This window comes from Dama dama, chromosome 31 (assembly GCF_033118175.1).
Source record: "Dama dama isolate Ldn47 chromosome 31, ASM3311817v1, whole genome shotgun sequence".
Lineage (NCBI taxonomy): Eukaryota > Metazoa > Chordata > Mammalia > Artiodactyla > Cervidae > Dama > Dama dama.
In genome coordinates this window covers 43666721-43679090 of record NC_083711.1, presented here as the reverse complement: position 1 = coordinate 43679090, position 12370 = coordinate 43666721, and positions in this window count along the sequence as shown.

Below are 12370 nucleotides of genomic sequence, written 5' to 3'. Positions count from 1 at the left end.
ACCACAAGCCTATAGATTTGAATTTGATCCCAACACACTAACTTCAATGTTTATCTTTAAACCATTTTGCTATATGGTTTGTTTTATTGTATATCATCAACTCATGCTCTCAACTGCAAAGAACTACTCATAATTAAGGCAATATTAGTTTGAGACTATTTAAAATAATATGATTTGATTGGATGAATTATCTATCAAACGAATTCTGAACAATCATGCCCTACATTCTTTTGGCAGCTGCACCAATCAAGAATAGAAGTTGGGATAATGGTGAAAACAAAGCTGCCTTTTTTTCCCCTACATCTCTGGAAATGTAAGAGCCGAAAGTCTATGAGTGAAAGTAAGACATGTTGCAGAACATCAAAAAACAGTTTATAATTTGGTCTAAAAATTTCTTAGACCAAACAAAGAGAGAAAATACTAAAAATGTTGATATTCTATGATGTTATAAAAATTGACCTCAAGGGAAATAAAGCATATTCATTTATGCAGAAAATTATGTGGTAAAATGGAAATAAAGATAAAAATTGTAACATGCTTTTAAAATACATCTATATTTCTCTATTATGATTGACTTAAAATGTGGTCAAAGGAGTTGATCCATTGATTTTGGCAATGTGAAGGGAAAACATCATTTGTGTGGTTCTTGTATTTTAAAGCACTTTTAGAAAATTTTTGTATTGGAGTATAGCTGATGATTAACAATGTTGTGATAATTTCAGGTGAACAGCCAAGGGACTCCACCACACAAATACATGTATCTGAAAGTGAAAATGTTAGTCATTCATGCTGTCCAGCGCTTTGCTACCTCATGGACTGTAGCCTGCCAGGCTCCTCTGTCCATGGGATTCTCCAGGCAAGAATACTGGAGATGGTTGCCATTCCCTTCTCCAGGGGATCTTCCCCATCCAGAAATCAAACCTGGGTCTCCTGCAGACGAATTCCTCACCAATCTGAGCCACCAGGCCCAGATTCTTGTATCTATTCTCCCCCAAACTCCCCTCCCAACCAGGCTGCCACATAACATTGAGCAGAGCTCCGTGTACTGTACAGTTATTGGGCATCCATTTTAATATAGCAGTGTGTAAAAAAGCAATTTTTATTTAATCAGATGTGCTAACTAATATTCAGAGAAATAATGAGAGTCAGGCCCATGACAGACATTTATTTGTTTGATTTTATTTTATGCTTACCTGGAACCCCATCCTTTCCTTTGGTGAGAATCTCTGCCAACCTTTGAATGACAGGTACTCAAATTACTCTTTCTTTTGATCACAGTGACTGGTTCAGTGTGATTTAAGCTAATCAACTGGAGCTGTCTCTGGGGAGTGGACACATTTCAGAGAGGAGGGACCTTATATTATGGAGCTATTTCAAGAAAATGTGAACTTTGGACTGCTGGCGGCTTTGATGCTTACTACACAGAATAAGTTAATATGAGAGATGGAGAGAGGGACCCCAGGTAATATTGTTTCAATCCCTAAATCCAACTGTATTTAAAATTATTTTTGCACTTTTATGTTTAAATTACATGAGAGAACAAATTTCAACTCTTGCTTAAGATATGTTAAAGTTCTCTCATTGCAACTGAAAGAAGTATCAGTTCACGATTTATAGAATAAGCCTGACCTGAAACTTTATTTTGTGTCAAGGAGCATAATACCTCACAGAATAGGGCTTGTAATTTTGGGGTCTCCATATTCTCAGCAAGAATTATAAAGGTCTAAACAAAGTTAGGGTCTAACTAACTTACATTGGTTTTTCTTCTTTTCTTGACAAGATCCTGGCTAATTTTGCCATATTATTTAGTGCTAAAACGATGCTTTCCAAGTATTAGAATCACGGTGAGAATCTGATTTCTCATAGTAATTTCTCAGAATCAATTTCTTGGCAAAACTTTCTTACATGTTTGTATTTTTAATGTCTAATCCTCATAATACATGTTATTTTCATACATGCCCCCTGCTGAATTCCTGCTTCCTGTTATTGGTTATACGAGGGATTGTATTTTTGTGGAATTGTTGCTTTCTCACTCACAAAGATTTTTTAATCTTCTTTCTCTACGTTTGGTTAAAAATATTGTTTTGATGTGAGTAGTAACCTCAAGTTTTACAACAAAAGATATCCCCCATCAAACATAAAACAGTACCATATGCTGCTATTTTATACAAGATAATAAAACTTTGCTATGATTTTATAAGAATTTGATGTCATTAGAAAATTTTTCCATGATGTCATGGGGCTATAATGTTACAAAATTACCACAGTAAATTGACATTATACATCATGTCAAAGGACAATTAGAGTATGCTTGTATACAGGTCTTAGGAGTTCCAATTTTGCTATAAATGGATAATGCTAAAAAGATTCTAGGAAGTAGCTGAATAGGAAAGTAGAGGATTATAAAGTCATCTATTATAAATACTTTCAAAAGAAGCAAAGAAAGTAAATAATAAAAAACAGAGAAAGAAGGCTACAATAAAAATTAAAAAGAACTGAAATCATTGAAGTTATGGAGACTGAAATATATGTGGAATTATTCAAGCCCACAGTGACTGTAAACAGGGTAAATTTGGGAGATTATGCAAAAGGAGTCATTTGAGGAACTTTAACTGGCTTATTAAAAAAATCCCCTTTGAACTTCAATGCTACAGAAAGGAGAGTGTGCCAATATGATTCTAGTCAATGAAAAAAATTTAAGCTAGTCATGAAAAATAGCTCAAAATAAGCACTGAATATTTTTGAGGAAGTTTGAATGAACAATACAATTGATATAAGGATATAGACATTTTTAAAATGAGATACTAAATACTGGGCTAGAAGAAAGAGAAGAAAGAATTGAAACTGACATGGAGAGAAAGACAGGTTATTGTTCAGTTGCTCAGTCAGGTCCGACTCTTTGTGAACCCATGGACTGCAGCACACCAGGCTTCCCTGTCCTTCACAGTCTTGCTGAGCTTGCTCAAAATTATATCCATTGAGTCAACGATGCCATCTAGACATCTCATCCTCTGTCTCCCCCTTCTCCTCCTGCCCTCAATTTTTCACAGCATCAGGATCTTTTCCATTGAATCGACTCTTCACATCAGATGGTCAAATTATTGGAGTTTCAGCTTCAGCATGAGTCCTTCCAATGAATATTCAGGATTGATTTCCTTTAGGATTGACTGGCTTGATCTTTTTGCAGTCCAAGGGACTCTCAATATCTTCTCCAGCTCCACATTTTGAAAGCATCAAATCTTTAGTGCTCAGCCTTCTTTATAGTTCAACTCTCACATCCATACATGACTACTGGAAAAATCATAGCTTTGACTATGTATACAGACCTTTGTCAGCAAAGTGATGTCTCTGCTTTTTAATATGCTGTCTAGGTTTTTCATACATCTTCTTTCAAGTAGCAAGTGTCTTTTAATTTTGTGGCTACAGTCACCAGCCATAGTAATTGTGGAACCCAAGGAAATAAAGTCTATCACTGTTTCCATTTTTTCCCATCTATTTTCCATGAGGTGATGGGACCAGATGTCATGATCTTAGTTTTTTGAATGTTGAGTTTTAAGCCAGTTTTTTCACTCTCATCTTTAACCTTCATCAACTGACTCTTTGTCATTCTGTTGTTTTCCTCTATTTCTTAGCATTGTTCACTCAAGAAAGCTTTCTTAGCTTTCCTTGCTATTCTCTGGAACTCTGCATTCAGATGGGTATATCTTTCCTTTTCTTCTTTGCCTTTTACTTATCATTTTGGCCTTCCTGAGTGACTCAGTTCGGAGAAGGCAGTGGCACCCCACTCCAGTACTCTTTCCTGGAAAACCCCATGGATGGGGGAGCCTGGTGGGCTGCAGTCCATGGGGTCGCGAAGAGTCAAACACGACTGAGTGACTTCACTTTCACTTTTCCCTTTCCTGCATTGGAGAAGGAAATGGCAACCCACTCCGGTGTTCTTACCTGGAGAATCCCAGGGACGGGAGCCTGGTGGGCTGCCGTCTATGGGGTCGCACAGAGTCGGACACGACTGAAGTGACTTAGCAGCAGCAGCAGCAGCAGTGACTCAGCTGGTAAAGAATCCACCTGCAACGTGGGAAACCTGGGCTTGATCACTGGGTTGGGAAGATCCCCTGGAGATGAGACCGGCTACCCGTTCCAGTATTCTGACCTGGAGAATTGCATGGACTATTCCGTGGAGCACAAAGAGTCAGACATGCCTGAGTGTCTTTCACTTTTCACTTTCTTTCTCTTCTTCCCTCAGCTATTTGTAAGGCCTCCTTAGACAACCATTTTGCCTTTTTGTGTTTCTTTTTCCTGGGGATGGTTTTGGTTACTGCCTCCTGTACAATGTTATGAACTTCTGTCCATAGTTCTTCATGCACTGTATCAGATATAATTCCTTGAATCTATTTCTCACTTCCACTGTATAATCATACGGGGTTTGAGTTAGGTCATACCTGAATGGTCTAGTGGTTTTCTCTTCTTTCTTCAATTTAAGTCTGAATTTTGCAGTAAGGAGTTCATGATCTGAGCCACAGTCAGCTCCCGGCCTTGTTTTTGCTGACTGTATAGAGCTTATCCATCTTTAGCTGCAAAGAAAGAATATAATCAATCTAACATTGGTGTTGACCATCTGGTGATGTCCATGTGTAGCCATCTCTTGTGTTGTTAGAAGAGGGTGTTTGCTATGACTTGTGTGTTCTCTTGGCAAAACTCTGTTAGCCTTTGCCCTGCTTCATTTTTACTCCAAGGCCAAACTTGCCTGTTACTCCAAGTATCTCTTGACTTCCTAATTTTGCATTCCATTCCCCTATGATGAAAATGACATTTTTTTTTCTTGGTCTGGAAGGTCTAGGTCTTGTAGATCTTCACAGAATTGTTCAACTTCATCTTCTTTGGCATTAGTGGTTGGGGCATAGGTTTGGATTACTGTGATATTGAATGGTTTGTCTTGGAAACAAACTGAGATCATTCTGTCATTTTTGAGATTGCATGCAAGTACTGCATTTCGAACTCTTTAGTTGACTATGAAGACTATTCATTTATTTGAAGGGATTCTTCCCCACAGTAGTAGACATAGTGGTCATATGAATTAAATTCACCCATTCCAGTCCACTGATTCCTAAAATTTCAATGTTCACTCTTGCCACATCTGTTTGACCACATCCAGTTTACCTTGATTCACGGACCTTGATTCATGGACCAAGTTTCTATGCAATACTGTTCTTTACAGAATTGAACTTTACTTTCACCACCAGATACATCAATAGCTGGGCATGTTTCTGCTTTGACTTAGCCTTTTCATTCCTTCTGGAGCTATTTCTCTGCTTTTATCTAGTAGCATATTGGACACCTGTTGACCTGGGGGTTTCATCTTTCAGTGTCATATATCTTTGCCTTTTCATCCTGTTTATGGGATTCTCAAGCCAAGAATGCTGATATGGTTTGATATTCTCTTCTCCAGTGGATCACATTTTATCAGAAATCTCCACCGTGACCCGTCCATCTTGGGTGGCCCTGCATGGCATAGTTCATAGTTTCATTGAGTTACACAAGGCGGTGATCCACGTGATCATTTTGGTTAGTTTTCTGTGATTGTGGTTTTCATCCTGTCAGCCCTCTGGTGGATGAGAATGAGGAGTTTGTGCAAGCTTCCTGATGGGAAAGACTGGCTGTGGGGAAGCTGGGTCTTGCTCCAGTGGTCAGGGCCAGGCCAGTAAATCTTTAATCCAAATTTCTGCTGATGGGCCAGGCTGTGCTCCCTCCCTGTAGTTTGGCCTGAGGTCAAAGACCTCCAAGAGGTCTATGCCAGCCTGATATGCCTCCCAGGACACCTGCCCCTGACCCTGCAGCAGGTCACTGTTGTCTTGTGACCCGTGCCTCCACCGGAGACTCCCAAACACTCAGGCAGGTCTGTTTCCACATCTTATATATGGTTAGTAGTGCTGCAGTCAATACTGGGGTATGTCTAGTAGTGGGATTGCTGGGTCATATGGTAGTTCTATGTTTAGTTTTTTAAGGAATTTCCATACTATTCTCCACAGTGGCAGTACCAATTTACATTCCCATCAACATAAGAGTTTGTTTTTCTCCATACCATCTCCAGTATTTCTTGTTTGTAGATTTTTTGTTGATGGCCATTCTGGCTGGTGTGAAGTGGTATCTCTTGCATTTCTGTAATAATTACTGATGTTGAGCCTCTTTATGTGTATATTGGCCGTCAGTATTTCGTCTTTGGAGAAATATCTATTATTTAGTGTTTATTCATTTTCATTCATGTGTATTCATTTATTTCACATTTTTAGATTATACATATAAGTGAGATCATACCCTGGCTGCAGGGTTCTAGGGATCCTGAATGGTGGAGGCCTACTGGTAGGCAGAACTATGGTCCAGGGGGCTCCAGGGCTAATGCCAGTCCACTGTAAATGAGGCTGGTTTCCAGCCTCTGTCTGTAGGTGTCCTGGTTGTCTCAGAGTTGGTGTTGGCCAGTTATTGGCATGGCCAGATCCCAGGGAGTCCTAGGATTGGTGCCCAGACACTGATGGGTGAGGCCAGGTCTCAGGACTAGTGCTGGCCCACTGGTGTGTAAAACTTGGTCCTGGGATCTCTGGCTATGAGTCCCAGGAATCCCAGAGCTGCTATCAGCCCACAAGCATATGGTGCTGGGTCCTAGATCCTTTAGTGGCTGGAGCTTCTTCCCAGGGAAGCTAGAGGCTCAGGGATCTTATGGCAGCTTCATGCTGGTGGGGACAAGCTCCCAGTGCTGACACACTAGAGGGAAAATTCCACAATGATCCCTGCCAGTTCCATTGTCCTTATGCTAAAATAAGTTACCCAAAATTGCTACTGTAGGTGACTGTGCCTCCATATTGAATTCCAGTTGTCTCCTGCCTCTCCAAGATGTCATCTAGGATCAGCAAGTGATGCTGATCCAGATCCTTTTAAAATACTGGTTCTGCCCTGGCTCTCAGAGTATGTAAGGTTTTTGTTGAGCCCTAAGAGTGGAGTCTCTCTTTCCTACAGTCCCCTGGCTCTCTTAAATGTAAGCCCCACAGGCCTTCAAAGCCAAAAGTTATGGAGGTTTGTTTTCCAGATATAGGACCCCAGGGTTGCAAAGCCTGAGAGGGAGCTTAGACCCCTTGCCCTTTGTGGAGAAACTCGGTAATTGTAGTTATCCTACTATTTGTGGGTTGCCTATCCCAGGGTTTGTGTCTTGACCCCTCCTGTCCCCATCTCGTTGTGGTTTCATCTTTATATCTTTAGTTATAGAAGATATATCTTACTAATCTTCAGGTCACTCTCATTGGCAGTTGTAATTTTGGTGTGTCTACTGAAAGAGATGAGCTCAGAGTCTTTCTACTCTGCCATCTTGGCCACTCTCCCAAAAGATATTTTCTTAATGAGTTCCAGATACGGGATATGACTGGAGTAAATTATATGTGCCCTGTTATAATATTCACAATATTACAATCACTTCAACCATCAGCACTTCGTTTTGCTGAGCATTGGATGGAGAGGAGATCCTTTTCAGAACTGGTACCCTTGTAAGGACTTGCAGGCAAATATTAAATATTTTCAACTCTACTAATAATTATATTCTTTTCCATTTCCACTTGTTGCTTAAACATGTAAATATAAATAAATTGCCTATATTGGTTTTGTACTGCAGACTTGCTAAGCTTATGTTTTAGTTCTAGTAGCTTTTCTGTAGATTCTGTCAGATTTTCTATATGGATAATAGTGTCGCCTGTGGATAATGATAATTTTACCTATTTCTCTTCAAAAGTGGAAAGTTTTTCTTCTTATTGTGCCAGGTGGAACCTTTAGTACAGTGTAGATAGAGGAGGCAAAATCCTGATGTATTTTTTATCTCATGAAAAAAAAATCATTTAACAATTCATCAGTAAGAATGGTAGAGCTTATTTTTTTCATAGGTGATTTTTACTTGACACAGCTATTCCTGTTTGTTGATTTTTTTAAAAAAAATCAGAATATCTTATTTTCAATTTTTTCTGCATGCATTTAGATAGTCATAATTGTGTTGTAGCTATTGTTAAGGTGGAATATATAGTTTCATTTTAGAATGTTTCCTGTGTCCTCTTTTTGTTTCACCATTTCTACTGAGAATTTTCTATGATTTAATTGAATTAATTTTCTTCACATATTAGGTATAATTCTTTGCTAGTTTAGGTAGTTATTCTATGAATTATAGCATACATCTTTTTTTTTCTTTTATTTTTATTAGTTGGAGGCTAATTACTTCACAACATTGCAGTGGGTTTTGTCATACATTGACATGAATTAGCCATGGAGTTACATGTATTCCCCATCCTGATCCCCCCTCCCACCTCCCTCTCCACCCGATTCCTCTGGGTCTTCCCAGTGCACCAGGCCCGAGCACTTGTCTCATGCATCCCACCTGGGCTGGTGATCTGTTTCACCCTTGATAATATACATGCTGTTCTCTTGAAACATCCCACCCTCGCCTTCTCCCACAGAGTCCAAAAGTCTGTTCTGTACATCTGTGTCTCTTTTTCTGTTTTGCATATAGGGTTATCATTATCATCTTTCTAAATTCCATATATATGTGTTAGTATGCTGTAATGTTTTTTATCTTTCTGGCTTACTTCACTCTGTATAATGGGCTCCAGTTTCATCCATCTCATTAGAACTGATTCAAATGAATTCTTTTTAACAGCTGAGTAATATTCCATGGTGTAGTATATGTACCACAGCTTTAATTTATCATGATCTACCTTTAAGTAATATTATAGAAACTTACATACAGATTGAATTTACAATAGATTAATTCCTTTTCTACCTTCCTTATCTTTTGTGCTATTGCCATACATTTTAACTTTACATTTTGGGAACTGCACACCACAGTATTTGTTTGTTTATTTGTTCACAATTACCTTAATATATTTAACAAAATGCCTTATATATTTCCTGACCTAGTTTCCATTTCTAGTTGTCTTTATTCCTTTGTGAAGCTGCATATTTCCATCTGCTATTTGTTTTTCATTTGTCTGAAAGACATCCTGTAAGTTTTCTTGTAGTGTGGTCAGCTGGTGACTAATCCTGAAAAATTATCCATTTTTCCTTTGTATTTGACAGATATTTTTGCTGGCATAGGATAGCTAGGCAACAAATTCTTTTTTTCGGTTTCCTTTTGTTTTCTTTCATTCTTTTAAGGATTTTGCAACATTGTCTTCTCACTCGTATGCTTTCAATAAGAAACTCACTGTCATCTGTATTTCTGTTCCTCTGTACATATTTTTTTTTCTTCTGGCTGCATTAAAATATTTTATTTGCCAGTATTTTGCTAAGTTTTATTAGGATTTATCTTGGTGTCGTTTTCTCGATGTATTTGTCTTTGACCTGATAACTCAATGGTAAAAAAAAAAAAAAAAAAAAATCTGCCTGCAATGCAGGAAATCCAGGTTTGATCCCTGGGTCAGGAAGATCCCTTGGAGAAGGAAATGGCAACCCACTCCAATATTCTTACCTGGAAGATCCCATGGACAGAGGAGCCCAGTGGGCTGCAGTCCACGGGATTGCATAGAGTCAGACATGACTGAGCAACTGACACTTTTTCACCTGACCTTCTTAGAATGAGTTGTAATTTTCACCAAATTTGTAAAATGTCCATATTTCTCCAAATATATTTTTTTCTGTTTTGCTGTTCATTCATTGTATAATTCACTGATTACACTTGTATTAAGGCACTTGATGTGATCCCACAATTCACTGATGCTATGTTAATGTTTTCAAATTTTCTCTTCTGTGTTGATTTTGGAAAATTTCTGCTGCTGAAACTTAAGTTCACTAATCTTATTTTTCTGAGAAGTCTAAACTATCCTTGGTCCTATCCAGTGTATTTTTCCACTTACACATTATATTTTCATACCCTGAAGTAAAGTTTGGTTAATAATATACTTTTGATGCTTTTTCTTATTAGACACATGGAAATAAGTTTTAATAATATTTTAATAACTTTGGTAATTCTAACAGCAATGCAAAGTCTAGTTGAGTTTCCATCAATTGGTTTATCTTCATATTATGGGTTGAATTGGCATTTCTTAGATAATTTTGGTGGATGGTAAATATCTTGTGTTTGTCTTTGTTGAGTGCTTTGTTTACTTCCATATATTCTTGAGCTTATTGTCTGTAATGCAGTAAAGTTGTATACAACACGTTTGGCATTTTGGGTCTTGCTTTTAAGATTTGATAGGTACTGATAGAGCAGTGCTCAGCATAGGGTTTACTATTCCCCACTGTTGAGTCAATGCCCCCATGAATGTTGAGGTTTTCCAGTATCTTGTGGTAAAGAGTGCTAGTCCCAACCCTACTTTAGTAATAAAAAACAGTCACCATTAATTCTTTCGGGTAGTTCTATCTTCAGCCTAAGGTGTTGCCCTAAACACTGATCAGTAGTCAGCTGAATGCTTCGGGGGAACATCTGTAGATCTCCTTAGGACTCATTGTGTGTTGATGCCTCTGTACCTTTCAGATGTATTTCCTCAATTCAGGGAGCCTCTCAGCCTCTGCCTGCGCTTTGCTTTGTAATGTTGTATCATGAAAACACTCTCAAAGGTAATAAAAAGATGTAATTGGGTCTTCCCAGTGCACCAGGCCCGAGCACTTGTCTCATGCATCCAAGCTGGGCTGGTGATCTGTTTCACTATAAGTAATTAGCCTCCAACTAATAAAAATAAATGAAAATAAATAAATTAAATAAATAAATAAATAAACAGATGTAATTGTTGGGCTCAATTCATTTGTTTCTATATGTCTGGAATCACTTTTTCCTTATCTGGTGAGTATTTTAAAAGCTTTTTTTATGTTTATCCTTTTTGTTTTTGTTTTTTCAATCGTCATTTTAACTACATTAGTTGTCTTCACACACAGGTAGAGCACTAGAGCAAAATGAATCAACTAAAATTTATTAAATATAAATTATAAATGTAAATTCATAAGAAACCTAAAAAGTATTCCTAAGTTCTCAATATTTGTATATAATATGTATGTATATATTTGCATGGTTGTTGAAACTTCTAATCATAAAGTTATGATCACTTTTGTAGAATTAAAATATTTTATATTATTAATTAGTTGAGTTATACTTTTTTCCTATTTAGTCAAAGTGGTTGTAAGGGGATCTCTAAGCAAATGTTCAATATGAGGTTTATTTACATTTTAATAATGCAGACAGTCAAAGTCAGGAGTTCTTGAAAACTGTACAGTTTAATTTGTTTTTGCTCTTTGTGGATATTGCTTTTCATTTTATAAACATAATTTTAAGAACATTATAAATTTAAATTTATAAATTATAAATTTAAGAATATTTCTTTATATTCTTAACCATGTAACAATTCAAATATGTTTACCTTAGACATAATTTTCTGATTGTGTATCTAAATCCGAACAAAAGAGGGACGGAAATCAATACAGAGGGCATTAATGCTATGAGGGAGGTGCTGGCAGTAGGACTGAGAGCTCTGTTCCATTTTCCTGCTTTACTTCCGACAAGTCTCTGAGAACCATGATTTATTATGTGAGCTAGACAGAATTCTAAATACCTTGATGACTTTATCTTCCTTCCATCCCACAGATTTAGTAATATATTTATCACTCTGGCTTCTCACAAGGAATCTGACACTGTTCCTTTCTGATGTTGTTTCCTGTTAAGTTGCAGTGAGTCTTTGGTGTCAGCAAAATGTTTGAGGGGAGTTTTAGGCATATATCAGGGGCTTCCCTGACTGCCTAACTTTCTCCTTCCTGGGCTTTCCCCCCCTCAGTTTCTGGCTATGTTAAGATCCCTAACTACGTCCCTAGTCAGTAAAACTGTGAGTTTCTATGTGAGTTTAATGGCATTAAAAGGAAAAGGTGTAAATGTAAATCTCACTCAATGTGGTTCCCTTTTTCAGGGGTTAAATGACCTCCAAGTTTTGCTTGTTTTGACCCTCTACAATGACCTTAAATCATTTTTGTATTAATATATCTATTTTTGAATTTGTAATTGCTCCTGGAGTTTTAGTCAATTAAGCTTCTCCACCATTATCTGAACTAGATTTCCAGGGATTATTCTTTATTTTATTCTTTTATATGTGATATTATATTCCTTTGGGTCTGAAATAACATATTGTCTGGAATTTTTGTGAGGTAATTTGTTTTGGAACCTAAAGGTAGGTTGCTAAGTGTTGTTTTGGATGTCTATATGATTTAGAGCTGTTCTATGGGCTATTTTTTCATATCCAAAAAAATAGGCAAGCATATAGTGATTAGTTTCAGTCATTATTAAAATTATCTATTTCTTAATAAAAATCATTTAGTGCATTGTGATGAAAAAAGTGTGAATTTTAGGGTAAAATGTAAGGAGGTG